Raw genomic sequence first — 16,202 nt, 5'->3', positions numbered from 1 at the left:
CCGGGGTCCGCGTAGCGTGATCAGGTGTCCTCTCAGTGCGACGAGAGTGAGGCTCGGTGATGTGATTCTTTATTATTATGGGGTATGAGAGAGGAAAATGAAGGAAAATGGGGGAAGAGCGCTCGATAACTGTCTCTGTGTAGGACACCTCAACCAAAACACTCGTGGGGGGGGGGGGGGGGGATGAAGGTGGTAGTAGAAAGAGAGAAGGTAGGGATTGGAGCGGAGGACTCGGTAGGAAGGGGAGGGCTACGCCGTGCTGCGAGAGGCGAGGGCGAGGGCGGAGGATGTCGAGGGTGAACCTTCGAGAAGTGCGCCAAGATGGGGTGACGGTAGTGCGCAGAGGAGTATAAAATAGCGTGTGTCCAGGAGCTTGCGCTTCCAAAACGGCGAACATGTTTATCGTTCTCCCGATGAAGAAACCACCCGTAGTGAGGAGAGCTGACGCGAGAACGGCCATGTCGTCGCCGAGGCAACCGCGATGTTCGCGCAAGGGAGGCCAAAGCTAAGCGCCAACGAAAGGAAGACTTGAAAAACACAGAAGTACGATATAGCCTGATGAACGACGGGTATAAGATTCGCTGTTGCCACAGTGTTCGCGAAGTGGAGCTGGTTGGTTTGTTTTTTTTTTCCTATTTTGGCAGCATAGGCTGATCGAAATTTCCTGAAACTTGGAACGTTAAGTCTCTGGCTCCCTCGGAAGACAATGTACTTCATTCTTACCGATTAGCAGTTACTTAGGCGATAGTAGACGTCGTCACAATCTGTGACGTCGCGGCGGCTGGTGCGGGAACTTCAAGGTGACGTCGCTGCCCGCATGTTCTTTTTGCGCGTATTCTCGTTTACCAAGGGTCTTCTCGTAGAAATCGTGGTGTTTTTTAGTATCGTGAAAGTGTAATTTACTAATATGAAAAAAAAAAAGGGCTTTCCTCGTTAGTGCGATTGGTCTGACTGGTTTTGCTCGTTAGTGGGTTTCCTCGATAGTCACTGGCCGAAGGTCGCGGGATCGAATCCCGGCCGCGGTGACTGCATTTTCCATGGAGGCGAAAATGTTTGATGCCCGTGTACTTAGATTTATGTGTACGTTAAAGAACCCCAGGTGAACGAAATTTCCGGAGCCCTCCACTACGGCGTCTCTCATAATCATATCATGGTTTTGGGACGTTAAGCCCCAGATATTTTTATTATTATCGTTAGTGTCTGTGGCAGCTGCGGACTCCCTTGTGTCGTATCGTGCACGTGTTGAGTTTATGATGGCTTGCGCTTGTATCGCGAACTAAAAATTGTGGGACCCTTAAGCTTCGCCTTTGAGAGTTGAACGCGATAGCGAAATCCGGCCCCCAGTGCGCACTTCAACCAATAAGTGCATACTTATTAATGTGTGTTGTTACACACTCCCACACAGAAACACACGCGCGCGCGCTATGTATCTATAGTAATGGTACAGGCACTGGTACAGGTTTTCGATATAAAGCACTTCCCTCTGCTAGAGTCGAGACATATTTCTCACAATGCCTCACAGATGGCAGGACATTATCTAATGTTTGCTGTTTGCTTGATTAACGCCTCCTCTAGAAAGAAGCATGGCCTCCGAAATGGCTGGGACGCCGCGCGCCCGCCATCTCGGAGGCCACATAAAGCAGACGGCTTGATATGTTTTCCGCTAGACGGACATAGTTGTCCCTTTTTGGAGCTCTTTGAAAGTTCTTGTGTGTTTTTAGCGGCGATGGCTGCACTATCTCGGTTTTTTTTTTTCGAAGCATAGCGTCGCGCAAAAAACGTAGTTTGACGGCCTCGCGAATGCGCCGACAAATTGGCGAATGGGCTCATTTTCGTCGCGACACCTGCCGAACGAAATGCGTTAGACTCCTTCCACTACATGGCATTTATGTACTGTTTTGTAGCGTTAAGTACACTTGCCTAGCCGGACCCGATTTCGCGTGGATCCTCATGAGCCGTCCTGCGCATGCGCGAGGATCAGTGATGTCACACAGCTGGCTCACCGGAGCCGGCATCTCACGCGCTCTCCGCCACCGCCGCGCGCGGCTCGCTGCTGTTGGTCTGCGCGTTCGGGAGGAGTGGCGTCTTAGCCGCGGCAGACACACTGGCGCCGGCGCACGCGCAGACTCCGCCACCGCCGCGCGCGACTCGCCGCTGCTGGTCTGCGGATTTGAGGGGAGTGACGTCGTAGCCATGGCAGACACACTGGCGCCGTCGAGCGCGCATCTATTCGCCTTCGCTGTGCAGTCGCCGTCTGACACTGCGCTGGAGCCGCTTGATAGCGCCTCTGACTGGCGTTTGCAGGTGGGTAACGCCATGAAGAAGGAGAGCGCAAATGCTGCTCAACGGCGCAGAAGAGCCGAGAAGCTTATCTCATCGGATCTCGAAATAGTTGCCTGGCAATTAGCGGTTCAACGTACGAAGAATGAACAGAAGAAGGCTACTAATCCTAGACAATCTGGAAAGCTAAGAATAATCAGCTGCACCTTTGCTAACGCTACGTATATCCTGGCATAGCCGAGCTAAGCCACTGCAAATTCTTTAAAGACGATAGTCTTTCTTGGGGAACTTAAACGCAGAAATTTTGGTCTGTCTGTCTTTCTGTTTGTCGGCACGTCCCTCGATTCAGCCACTCGGCCAAAGTTGAACCACTTGCCCAAGGGCCAGCCGTCTTGAACTGGTACGGTTGTTCATACTTGTGAACGTTGTCGATCAAAAAGTAAATATCATGCATATCTGAGGTGCAACCTCACTAGGTAAGTATTAGGTGGCGTGTTCCTTTAATAGAAAATGCCTACATACGTAATTTTAAGGACCCTAGTTTCTTAAGCTGCGATGAAAATGCATAAGAATGGAAGCTTGAGCGAGTTGGTATGCGTTCATCTTTGTTGAAACAGCGCTCACTAGACGACGACGAAGTAAAAGAAGGCACAGGACAGGCAGCGCCTGTCCTGTGCCTTCTTTTACTTCGTCGTCGTCTAGTGAGCGCTGTTTCAACAAAGCTGAAAATGCGACTGCGCTGAAATTTGCCTTCCTCCGCGCCCTTCGCACGAGCTCATTGTTGTGTTTCGGTTTCGGTTCTGTTGCACTGTACGAATGCCATGGGTTGGTGTTGAAAAACTTTAGTTTTGAGAAGGCCAAGAAGGTGAAAAAAAATATTTAAAAAATGAAAAAGCAGCGTTGTGGGCGGCCTTCAGGCTGCCGGTTGTGGGCGCCGATCTGGCGTTCCTGTTTTACCCAGGCGACGTGTAAATAAAAGAGTGTGTGGAGAGCACTCGTTGAGTGCGGACGTTTCTCTGCTTCACGCTTCGCGCCAAACCGCGTTTTCGGGCTGGCTGGCGTCCCCGCCGGTCGCGTTGGTCACCGCCGGTCTTCGCCTGCTGCTGCGCCGGGACTACCAGCACGCAACACAGCACTCATGTTTCCCGACGTATTGCCAGATGGCGTCCATATCTCACACAGCGCCTCTTCTATCGTCTTACACGACATTTGCAGCGAAGCACGCAGATACGCGGCCAATTTTTTTTCCCGAGCAGTTGCAAGCAACATTGCGGCCTTGTGGTAGGGCACCTACCTGCCACGCAAACGGCCCGGGTTCGTTCCTCAATGGGACCGAAGATTGTTATTGTTTATTTTATTTGCATCTTTCTCGATTTTTCGCTCAGGGACGATTTTTCGCTCACAAGCGTCGGTAGCGACACCGTCGCCGACACCGGAAAGTGTGACCGGGGGAACGTAGCTGTCTCACATACGGAATACATGGACCTCACTGCCTGTAACTGAAACGTCCGGCTGCATTGCATTGAACACCATGTCGCAGGTTTATATGTTGCTGCAGAAGCCACATTTCAGAGGAAACAAAACTACAGTACTTCTACTACATTCAGAAACGAAATATTGAACGGGTATAGGCTTTATGGAATCTTTCTTGCGTCTGCTTCGTGTCGATGAATCAAACATGTTCCTTTATCAGCTCATCCAGCTCACCATTCGATAACCCACCATCGCTCCGAAGGTCGAACAGGATCTTCTGTAACGTGACCAAGACTAATATGTCCTTGACCGCAGGCACGGGCCACTCGAGTAGTGGACACAATGTAAACTGCGTAAGATAAGTGGCGTTTTTTTTTGTACCCTTTCTTCTCACCACTCTAAGAGCTGTTCCAGTGACATTGCTTATCGCTACCCGGGGCCTTTTTTCCCCCTATATTACAGACCACCAAGTCGAACTATCCATATCAGGGTCCCCATTTTCCTTATACACGCTTCGAAATAGTGCGATGAATCAGTTCTGCAAACGCGTTTTTTTATTTGCATATCGTCACGTACATTCGGGATAGCGTAAACTCGAAATCATTGGCAGAGGCCTTCGTCCTGCAATGGACTAAACAGGCTGATAATGATCATGAATGATGAGGTCCATTGCTGGAAAAATAGCCGCCTAAACACGATAGCCGCACCGAGAACTGTAATAATATTATCTGGAGCTTCACGTGCCAGAACAACGATATGATTACGAGTCCCGCCGTAGCGGAGGGCTCCGGAAATCTTGACTATCTGATTTTTATTTTTTTAACGTGCACTGACATCGCACGATACACGAGCCTCTAGCAATTCGCCACCATCGAAACGCGACCGCGGCGGGCGGGATCAAACCCGCGACCTTCGGGACATCGAGAACTCAATGTCAAGGCCAGGATGAAATTTTTCTGTTCCTCGAAAAGCCGTCGTGGATAGTGCTGCTCCTCTTCGCAATTTCTTGCTGGAAAGTAGTGGTCAGTGCATCGCGACAGGATGAAGATTGACAGTACGGGCAGCGTCTCATTCGAAGATTTCTGTCTAGTTTTCTTACCCGTTATAAGCAAAAAATAAACCGTTCGGCGTTAGAAAACGCGCCTATTCTCTAAAAAGCGTCGTTGGAGGGACAAGGAAGTGGAGTGAAAGAAGAGAGAAGGAAAGTGAGGCCGCCTTCTCGAGATATGACTACTCATAACACCGAGCGCCAGCTCAGGGTAGCAGTTATCAGAATCGGCAGCACCCCATACTCTTCCCTTTCCATCGCTCCCTAAATCTTAATCCCCGAGTTTTTTGTTTCTTTTTTTTAGCGCACTGATCTTCGTCACCGCTGACTACACACCAGCTAATCCTAATATGACTTTAAGATGGGTCGATGAGGTAATGTTCCCTTGTTTCAATTGATAATCACTGAACGCTTACAACTTCTAGAAGAGAAGTCCCACTTTCACCAGGGCCCTGCATGGCTAATTCAAAAGATACGCCTTCTTCGAGAAGTGTTGAACTTCACGCGTAAAGAATAAGGATAGAAAGTCACCAGGAGTATCCTTCGTGGCGCGCCTCAGGATAACAAGCAGCGGAATGGACTAGCCGGGCGAGTCCAGTGACGTGGGAGTTCCGCCATTTTTCGCGGTCGTATCTATGCGCCAAGCTGTCTCCCCGTGAATTCTATATACGTCCGTCTGGAGTGCACAAGGCAACCCTTCTATTCTTCGAGAACGCATCGTCTGCCGTAGCTGCGGTGTAGGATCTCTTGCAAGCGAGGACTTCACCGCATTAGGATACGAAGAGCACGACCGAACAGGCGATGTCGCCGCCAGCGTCCCAGCCTACTAGGCACGCGCATGTAGACTTTCTAACTCTCTTGCCCCCCGAAGTCTGGACGGAGGTTTTTCGCCACCTGGACATCGAGTCCCTCGTAAATATAGCCCAGGCAGCGCCGGAACTTAAGTGCTACGCGTTGAGCCCAACGATTCTGCGAAGCGTGACCTTCGATCCGGAAGCCAACGAGAGAACGGTCGCAATGTTTCTGCGAGCAAAACGCGAGGAGCTCGGCGTCAAGAACCAGGTCAAGGGCGTTCCAGTCGCTGCATACGTTGAAGAGCTGCGCTTCGCAAGCTGTCTCGTCCTTCCCTCATGTGTAATGCTCGATTGCGTCCAACACTGCCACAACCTACGACAACTCTACTGTGTCAACTGCATCGTGGAACCAGCTGAACTCTTCGTCCTCCTTTCTACGAAAATGATACGCGTCACGAAGCTCGAATGGTCGCTGCACGACGACAAGTACTACGGGTCCAGGCTGAACGCCGAGGACATTGCTATAATCGGCATATTTTCCAAGTCGGAAGGGCCGAAGGTTGCCACCATGTACATCGAAGTAGTCGCAACGGAGACCACCAAGTGCCTCTTGGATCTGTTCTTGCCCCGCTGCGGTATGTTGCGCCGCCTGCACGTGCACGCCATTGTCAAGGGGCACCCGCGTGCGTCGAGCATGGCAACGTGCCACAGAGTTTTAGTTTCCAGCGCACTTGCGATGTTCGTGCTTACGCGTGAGACTTCAGATACAGCCACTTTTAGGTCCAGCTGCGAACAGGACCTGTCTGTCAAATTGGAATCCCGTGTTGATGAACGACAGGAGTTGCACGGTACCTTCAGCCCCCAAAGCGAAATACAATGCAACATTGACTTGAGGCCCAAACCTCCGGCCGCTTTCAACGTACGCATGTTGGGCGAGGTGGTGAAACAAGGAAATGTTCTACAAGGTTTCCAGCAAGTCACCGTCTGCTTAAATGCCGGTCCTCAAGCTACCTCCCTGTTCGCGGAAGCCGCGGAGAAGCCGGAGTGTTGGAGTGACGCAACGCATCTAACATTGGCACTGAACAAACCGACGGCCACGGAGTTCCCAACTTCACCAACCGCGCACCGCGGCTACGAGAAACCGATGCGGCGTTTCTTTAGTGCGTGCGTCTCCCAAATCACCGAGCTGAACCTGAGCGCGTTTCACTTCGCGACGGGATGCAACGGCTGCGACCTCGTGGCATCCGCGTTACCAAACTTGCGCGCGCTGGCGATCCCACCTTGCGGAGTCAACTACCCAGACTCTCTAGTGTCTCTGGCCGACGGCTGCGCCCTTCTGGAGCACGTAGACGTCAGGTCCAGCGCCTACAAGACCCCAGCTTTGTCGTGCAAGTACTGCCCTCTTCCCCTGGACATCAACAAGCGCAACATCCAGTTACTCCACGAGAAGACCAGGCTGCGTCAACTGAGCATCGACGAGACTGCCATCATCCGTAACATGGAGTTTTTGCTCGGATGCAGAGTTCAGGAACTTCGCCTAAGCCTGGACGGCTTCTGCGACGAGGAGCTAGCTCAGTGCCCGACGGAACTTTGCCGGCTCCTCGCGGCCAACCCTCGGCTGTCTTCTCTGACGCTCCTGGCTCGCAAGGTGGCGCTGTGCTCCTCCTTCGCCGCGGCTCTGTCTCAAATACAAAGCCTGCGCCACCTCTGCGTGCTTACCACGGCGTCACACAAGTACCATATGGCGAATGACTTTTTTTTCGGTCTCGAAGACGGGTTACCGCGGCTTCTAACGGCTCACGTCCATTACGCGTGCGTGTGCAGGAAGGTGCAGAGTAGCAGCTGGATACGCCAGCGGCGGCCCAGCGGCAGCAGCGAGTCTGGCGTGGGAACCTCGCGAACCGCGAAAGGACTGTATTTGTATGACAAACCCTGCTTGGGGAGATTGTGCTGCATTGACTCTTTCATCGGACTTGTGCGACCCAGAAATCGCTTCTGAGTGGGCTGTCGTCCGTGCAGAGAACGTTCACGCGTGACCTGTAAAATGTATGGCACGATTTCTAAGGGCTACTCACATTTTGTTTCTTGATACGCTCGTACAACTGCATATGCGTTTAGGAGCAGAACCTATTTAAAGAGACAGATATAAACAAATTACGGCACTCAGTTACTAAAATGGCAGATTCCCCATTTGCCGAATAATTATTCATCATTATTGGACGTCATTGGGGAAACTAAAAGCGATGAAAAATGTTCTCCCTAGATTGCTTGTAGATTTCCTTGTTGTTTTGTCTTTCTTGTAGTAATGTGACATTCCTGAATCCCTGATCTGCTTATAGAGTTACATGATCATCCGTTGTAATATTGTTTGTATTCAGTTTGTTTCTGTGTATGTAGCGTTAATGAATTAGTCTTCTCCCCTCAGTTTGATATGCTACGTAAAGTAGTCGGTCATTATCTTGTGTTCGTAAAATATGATACCATAGGTATTTCAATACATGCAAATTGCTGCACGCCGTTCATTTTGCATTGTTACCGTGTCATGATTGCTCAAACTCTGTGGCTGTGCTTACAGTGTGCCTATATATGGCGCTGGGATCCTAGTCAGGCGTGTCCATTCACCGTTTGTTCCCGCGCAATTGCAATCATGTAAAGTAATTTCAAAATGAATAAAATAAAGATAATCATGCAAATCTTCGTCTTGCCATAAAGCCCACCATACAATCAAACCAGCATGCATCGGTCTTACTGTACATTGACAGTGAAGCGCACAAAATAAATCTAGCCTTGTGATCAAAATTTAAGCGCTAGCTCACGCGCCTACTTTTTTTCTTCTTCACTCGCGCTACGCCGCAAGGACGAGGTGGACGACGTAGACAAGAGTATCGTGCGCTCGTGTGTGCATATATATATACGCGCATAGTATACAAATACATGTATGAACACACATAGTGTGTAATTGAACCCTTCCCCCCCCCCCCCCCCCCCCCGCTCTGCTCCCGAAAAAATATTTCTGGCTAAGTCCCTGGCTCACGTCCTTTTCTATTTTTTAGACCACAATTTTTTGACATCTTATGATCTTGAAGCAAAGACGTTTAAGGCTTGCACATTAATGGTAATACATAACGGACACACGAGGGACATATGTATGCAATATCTATGTACAACTGTGATTGTTTCTTTTTGTCCAATGTACTACATATGTTTGTTACCTTGATTTGAAATTTAGCGAATTTCAAGTAGTTTTGATATGTACAGGTTAAATATATCAATTTCTAAGAATTGTAATATAGAAAAGTTCTTGTAGTTCTGATGTGTATATATGGTTTTTCCTTTATTGACGCCTTTACGTACTTCCTTTGTGCTTTTTTTTTCCTTTATGTGTTGCTTTCTACCTCTATTGTTGTTGTAATTTCACACCACTGTATGCCATAGTCTGGTGCACGGATCTAGTCAAGCCTTTTCAGGCTTTTTGTCCGTGCAACAAACATCTGTCAGATGTTAAATAAAAATTGAATTGAATTGAATTGAATAATAATGTGCGAAGAAGTGCTTTTAAATACTGCAAGTAAGATGCATACATGCACTGTACAACAAACAATTTGCAAGAGAGAGAGAGGGAGAGCAGAGAGAGAAATGTAATGCAGAAAGGCAGGGAGGTTAACAGCATAATAAATAGCCAGTTTGCTCCCCGGCAAGGGGTAAGGGGGGACAGAAGAGTAAGGAAGAGAAGAATAAACGAGAGAGGGAGGCATATAAAAGCACACACACGAACGCACACACGCACGAACGAACGCACGCACGCACGTGGGAGTGTCATAATCGTTGAACAAGGCGCGTCGCTCGCAGAAACTTGAAGGGCCCCTGAACCACCTCCGATATTTTTTGGAACATTTGAAGTAAACACGCGCATCGTGTGCAGAATGCATAGTGCAACAGCGCAAGAAACACAGGGACACAGGCAAGAGAGACGATACAGGCGCTCTTCTGCAGAATGCCATCACGATCAACGATGCCACACATGGTAGTGCTACAAGCCGCGGTCACGCCACAAATTCCAAGAAACAATTTTAAAAGCGAAGCATTTCTTAGCGAACCTTTGGCACTTTGAGCGTTTCTATCTATCTATCTATCTATCTATCTATCTATCTATCTATCTATCTATCCATCCGCCTACGTCTGGGTGCTCTCATGATCGCCTCTTTAACTTGGTGTAGACGAAAATTGGCATGGGAGGGTAACAGATTTTGACGAATGTGACTGTCGAGTCATGGACATGAACAACGTGAAAACCCTGTCGCGTACGTCGTCAAACGCTTTCCTAGAAACACGTGTGGCACATACCCGTTCATCACGGGCTGCGGTATACGGGTATGCGCGCCACGGGTGATTGAGCGTTTATATCTACCCAGGAACGGCGACAACAGACACTGGTAATTTATATGCGAGAGCGTTAAGAAAAACCGACATCGGCAGCGTTCACCCGACGAATGGAAAGAATAAAAACTAGGATCCCAGCAAGAATCGAACCCAAGCATTCTGCGTGGTAATCAGGTATTCTACCACACAGCCACGCAAGGTCTATAAACTGGTTTGGAAAAACAGCCTACGCAGGCGTAATGTCGGTGCAACGTCAACTGTGGTTGTGGCGCTGGCTATCTAATTTCCCAAGAAAGCAATAAACACTACATATGTACTCCTACGATGCAGGCATCATATCAGATCAACGTCTATGGTTCCAGTGTTGGTTCCGCTTTTATAGTAGTCTAATAAACATAACATTTGTATTCCTATAATTTAGCAAGCTATATTGAATCGTTGCTCGACCCCGGAGGAATACATTAACGAAAGTTACGTGTGATACGCACATGACTCCACCATAAAGTGCACATAGTTTCGATAATACTGACTTATGTATTGTAACGTGAGGGCCGACGTTACGTCGCACCATAAGTTACCCTTTAAACGAAAGTGTTGTCGATGAGCCTGGTAAGCCTACGATGTGCACACTGCTGCTACACTGCCACAAACACGTCGATCCATGAAGTCTCTACTTATGTGACGCCACCCGGAGATACGTGCAGAGGAGTTGTTCGGGGTATTGACCCTGAGCTGTCTGACGACCGGCTTGGTGAGCTCTTCGTGCACGCGAGAAATCCGAAGGTTCTCGGAGTACGGCGCATCAAGCAAACGCCCACGGTGATCGTCCTGTTCGACGGTATGAAAGTTCCAAACTACGTCATGTGTGGGACGAACATGATCAGGTGCACTCTCTACCGACGACAAATCGACGCCTGTCGAACCTGCGGAAAACTGGGACATCGCTCGGACGTTTGTCCTACCCCTACGGTCATCACCTGCCCGGACTGTGGGGTCTCATCGCCCCCTGAGAATCACACGTGCCAGCCGAAGTGCTCCATCTGTGGAGGAGCGCATCCGACGGCAGATCGGGCCTGCAAAAGCAGGTACCAGGTCCCCTACATCGTTCGGCGTAGAAGGCGACGACGCAGAAAAGCAAACAAGCAGCGCGGGGAGTTCGTGCCACAGCAAGCTGCCGGGCTCGGAGTCAACCAGGGGGGCGGACTTGATACTCCTGGGCAGGGTGCGGGTCACCGCTCTCGCTCGATGGATAGGTCTGCCTCCTGTGTCCGGATTCAACAGGAACCTACCTGGGCTGAACGAGTTGGCCAAAAACGTGAGTCTCGCACTATCGTGCAGCGCCAGTTGCCAGAGCAAGCTACGGCTAGAATACAGCAGCTAGAGCGTGAGAATGCAACTCTGAGGAGTGAGCTTCAGGAGATTAAAGCATTAGTTGAGGAGCTTAGGCAGCGCGAACGCACGCCGGAAGGGGCGGTGAAAGTGCAGCAGGCCGAGACACAACCTAGAGGCGGTAAGCGAAAGCCGCTGACCCTCCGGTAGATATCGAGAAGGAGTTCAGTGACTTTAAACAGGAAATTACGGGGGCGGTCCGTGAAATTAAGGAAGCCATCGCTGGTGTCAGCTCTATCATCCAGTCCCTTTCTGCAAGGGTGGTGGTGGTGGAGCAAAACTTAAGTAGCAATCATGGCGAAGCTAAATAAGGAATTTGTCATTTGGCAGTGGAATTGCGCGAGCTTCCAGCGGAAGAAGGCAGTCTTGCAGCAGTTCGTTAGCTCACAGGCGAATAAGCCAGCCGTAATACTCCTCCAGGAGACCCTTAAAGGAGAGGTGGCCCTTCGGGGTTATCGCTCCGTGGCCTGCTGGGGGGAAGGAAAACGCGGGGTCGCCACCCTCATATCCAAAGAGTTCTCCTTTGAGGTTCGCGAGGTACGCCCAGACCTAAAGGTGGAACACGTATTCATTGAGTTAATCCCAAACTCTCGGCTTAAGGAGCACCTTTTCATACTGAACGTTTATAGCTCACCATCTGATACTCGGGAGACTTTCAATGCGCTTCTCGGCAAAGCCTCCAAAATCGCGGGCTCGGCTCCGTTTACAGTTGCTGGCGACTTCAATGCGCAACATCAGACATGGGGCTATATCAATAATACGGCTAAGGGGCGGGCGCTTCTGCAGCATACTACCAATCTTAACATGTTATTAGTTACTGATCACACCTTTCCCACACGCCTCGGTAATTCTGTAGCAAGGGATACCACGCCGGACCTGGCCTTTGTCAGGAACGTCGAGTGCCCTTTCTGGCAGAACTTGCATGAGAACTTGGGGAGTGACCATTTCATCGCGTCTATCTCCCTCGCGATTAAAGCACCACGGCCGCAGGTTTTCAAAATTGTTGATTGGGATGCCTTTCGGGAAATCAGAAAGAGCGATGAAAATGAGTACGATGACCTTGGCCAGCTACTTCAGCGTCTTAAGACAGATGTCAAAGCTGCCACTAAGGTGGTGGAGACCGATCTCAAAACCGAGCGCATGGACAGCCGCCTAGCGAGGCTCCTTGAAGCCAAAAACTCCATACTTAACAGATGGCGTACGCAGCGACTCAACAGGCGGCTCAGACGGAAAATTGCTCTACTCAATCAGGAAATTGAGTCGTACAGCCAAACCCTGGCTAGACAACAATGGGATGAGGTCTGTAACGCTGTCGATGGGCAGATGCGGTCAGGGGCAAAATGGAACATTCTCAAGCACCTCCTCGGAGATAAGCAAACTAAATCTAATCAGAGACACACTGTTGATCGGCTCATTCACAAGGAGAGGTCTGCTGGACTCTCCGATGATCAAATCTTACAACAGCTGGCGGATAGGTACCTCCCCCTGGGGGCTACCACGGATGCAGACTACCCGAATTTTTCCGGCCTGGAGCACGCAGAGCTGGACTCCCCCTTCGACACGGCGGAGATTAGGGCGGTCCTTTTCAATCTCAATGGAAAGTCGGCTCCCGGGCCGGATGGTATCACTAACAGGCTACTTAAAAATCTGGACGATAGATCCATTGAGCTTCTAACTGACGAGGTCAACCGGGTGTGGGAGTCGGGGCAGGTGCCGGAGGAGTGGCGAACGGCCTCTGTCGTCCTCATTCCCAAGCCTGGTAAACCTCTCGGACTCGGCACGCTCCGACCAATCTCGCTCACGTCTTGCGTGGGTAAGGTCACAGAGCATGCAATCCTTAACCGAATCTCCCATCACATTGAACACTACGAGCTCTTTCCTTTCAATCTCATTGGCTTTCGTCCCGCGCTCTCTACGCAAGACGTTATGAAAATGATTAAACATCAGATTCTTGAAATAGACACCACAGATGTTCGAGGAATTCTTGCACTCGATCTGGAGAAAGCTTTTGATAATATCTCACATGCCCACATACTGGACTCGATCTCCGAGTTGGGATTGGGGGCCCGCTTTTACGGGTTCGTCCGCTCTTTTCTCAGGGATCGCGTTGCCACAATTCGGCTCGGGGACCTCTGCTCCAAGGAATTTCACCTTGGACCTAGGGGAACCCCTCAGGGATCGGTCATTTCGCCATTAATTTTTAACATCGCGATGAGGAAACTCTCACTCGAACTCGCTCGTATCGACCGCATCGGACATGCGCTGTATGCGGACGATATTACTATATGGTGCACTGGGGGTAGAGACGGAGACGTTTGAAGAGTCCCTCCAGCAGGCCCTCAGGTGCACGGAAGAGTTTTTGGATAGCACGGGGCTGCACTTGTCGACCGCCAAGTCGGAGCTTCTCCTGTACACACAGCAGAAGCGCAAGTTCACCACCATTCCATTTCCGCCGGAAGAGATTAGGATCAAAATTCACACACGGTCAGGGCAGGCCATCCCACGAGTCAATAAAATTCGGATATTAGGCATGTTCCTGGAGGAGCACGGAAGTAACTCTCATACTCTGACCCGTATTGCGGCGAAGGCGGAGAACATGGTTAAGCTTATACTTCGGGTATCTAACAGGCGTGGAGGGCTTTGTGAGGCCAACCTCATGAGGCTTTTCCATGCCTTTCTTATGAGTCACATTAATTACATTGCCGCAGCGCATAGGTGGGAAAGGAAAGAACAAGGGAAACTGGATGCGATTATTCGAAAGTGCATTAAGAAGGTTTTGGGTCTTCCAAACAACACTAATGAGGAAAGGCTCAAGGCTCTTGGTATGCATAATACATTTAATGAGATTGCAGAAGCGCAACAAACAGCACAAGCTGCACGACTGTCCTCTTCCAAAGCTGGGAGGCGCATCCTGGAGTTTCTGGGCTGCGAACCAACTATGGTAGCAGACAAAAAGATACAACTTCCACCCAAATTGAGGGAACAGATTACGGTCTCACCAATTCCTAGAAACGTTCACCCACTCTATAATGTCGGCCGCCGGGCCGCTAGGGCTAGGTCGCTACTCAGTTCCGCCTCTGCCACCCCTGAACTTGTGGCGTTCGTTGACGCAGCACAGTATCCCGGCACAGCCAATTTCGTGGCTGTGGTCACTGACCTTCACGGTAAACTCCTCACAGCAGCTTCTCTTCGAGATACCACGCCGGCCAGGGCAGAGCAGGCTGCTATAGCACTGGCCGTGGCGATTCCCATGCGCACGCGCATTTTCACTGATTCTCGGGCTGCTGCACGAGCGTTCATGACCGGGTCAATCTGTGAGCAGGCGGCCCATATTCTTACCAAAAGACCAAATTGCACAGAAACCGACGGCAACATCACCTGGTTTCCTGCCCACATGGGCAAGGATGTCCACCCTGTTATCCCCAATGCCAATGAGCTTGCCCATACCCGCGCACGCGAACTGTCCCACCGTGACGGGCAATCGGCATCTAATTTTGGGGATGGCATCCGGCAGCTTGATTCTCTCCTCACCTTTAATGAGATCTGCAAACATTATCAATTGGCCAGGCGTAGCTTTCCACTCCCGCACCCGCAACTCTCGAGGACCCAGTCAGTCACATTAAGAATGCTGCAAACGGGTACTTACCCGTCGCCTTTAGTGTACAGCAAATTTATTGACAGCATAAAGCCGCACTGCCCTCATTGCGATGAGAGACGATGCACGTTAGCCCACATGCTCTGGCAATGCACGGCGCTGCGCGATTGCGAGAATCTCAGCACAGAGGACGCCTGGAGGACGGCAATCACCAGCTCGGACCGCGAGGTCCAAATCCGGGCTGTCCAGAGGGCCCGCAATTTGGCGGAGGGGCTCGCTCTTCCTGTCCCCACGTGGGCGCGGCCCGCAGCCGACCCTCCCTCTTGAGGGGAATCGGCTCCTCAGGACAATTTATAAATAAAGTTCATTGACTGACTGACTGACTGATGCATGGCGTTTTCACATTCACCCGTGCCAACAATGCTGTTACCGGTATTTTTTTTCTTCTTTTTTTTCCCCCGTTTTTATTTTATCCTCTGTGTTCAGTTATTTGCGAAAAACTCTTTCGGCAGTTATATCTTGTTAAACTGTTGGTGTTTAAATTGTTACTTTATATTATCGTTTGTGTAACGCCTTCAGACACTACACATTGCTGTTTCAGTATATTTTGCATTTCTATGTTCGTGTGTTCACTTACATCTGTAATAATCAGTATTTCACACAAGTTTATTTATCTCTATTTTGTACATGCTGTATTACCCCCCTTACACAATGCCCCACGAGGGCGCAGTAAGGTACTCATGAATAAAAAAAGCGAATTCCCAAGGCATGGGCTCTGCTGAACTGTTTGATCTCTTCATACAAATGTCGTTCATCACACACGGTCAACGATGCTCTCGTGACGATGCTCTCGGCCTTGGCGGCTGCATTTTCTGTGGAGGCGAAAATGTTTGAGGCCTATGTACTTAGCTTTAGGTGCACGTTAAGAACCACAGGTGGTCGAAATTTCCGGAGCCCTCCACTACGCCGTCCCTCATAATCATATCGTGGTTTTGGGACGTTAAACCACAGATAGCATCTGCTGGAACGCCAGCTGCGTTTCTTTTCACCAGATGCTGATGGCTGACCAATGCATTTATGTAGAAACGTTTTTCCCCTTTCCTGCTTCAAAGCAATTTTCGATAAATGCTGATGACAAACCAAGTTCTTGCGGTATCGGTGTAACTATACCGTCGCTCTTCAAAAAAAAAGTTCGTAAATAGTAATTCGTAATTGAAAGCCAAAAAGTGAGTTGCAGATGATA

Source organism: Rhipicephalus sanguineus, chromosome 11 (genome assembly GCF_013339695.2).
Source record: "Rhipicephalus sanguineus isolate Rsan-2018 chromosome 11, BIME_Rsan_1.4, whole genome shotgun sequence".
Lineage (NCBI taxonomy): Eukaryota > Metazoa > Arthropoda > Arachnida > Ixodida > Ixodidae > Rhipicephalus > Rhipicephalus sanguineus.
This window is presented reverse-complemented; position numbering follows the sequence as displayed.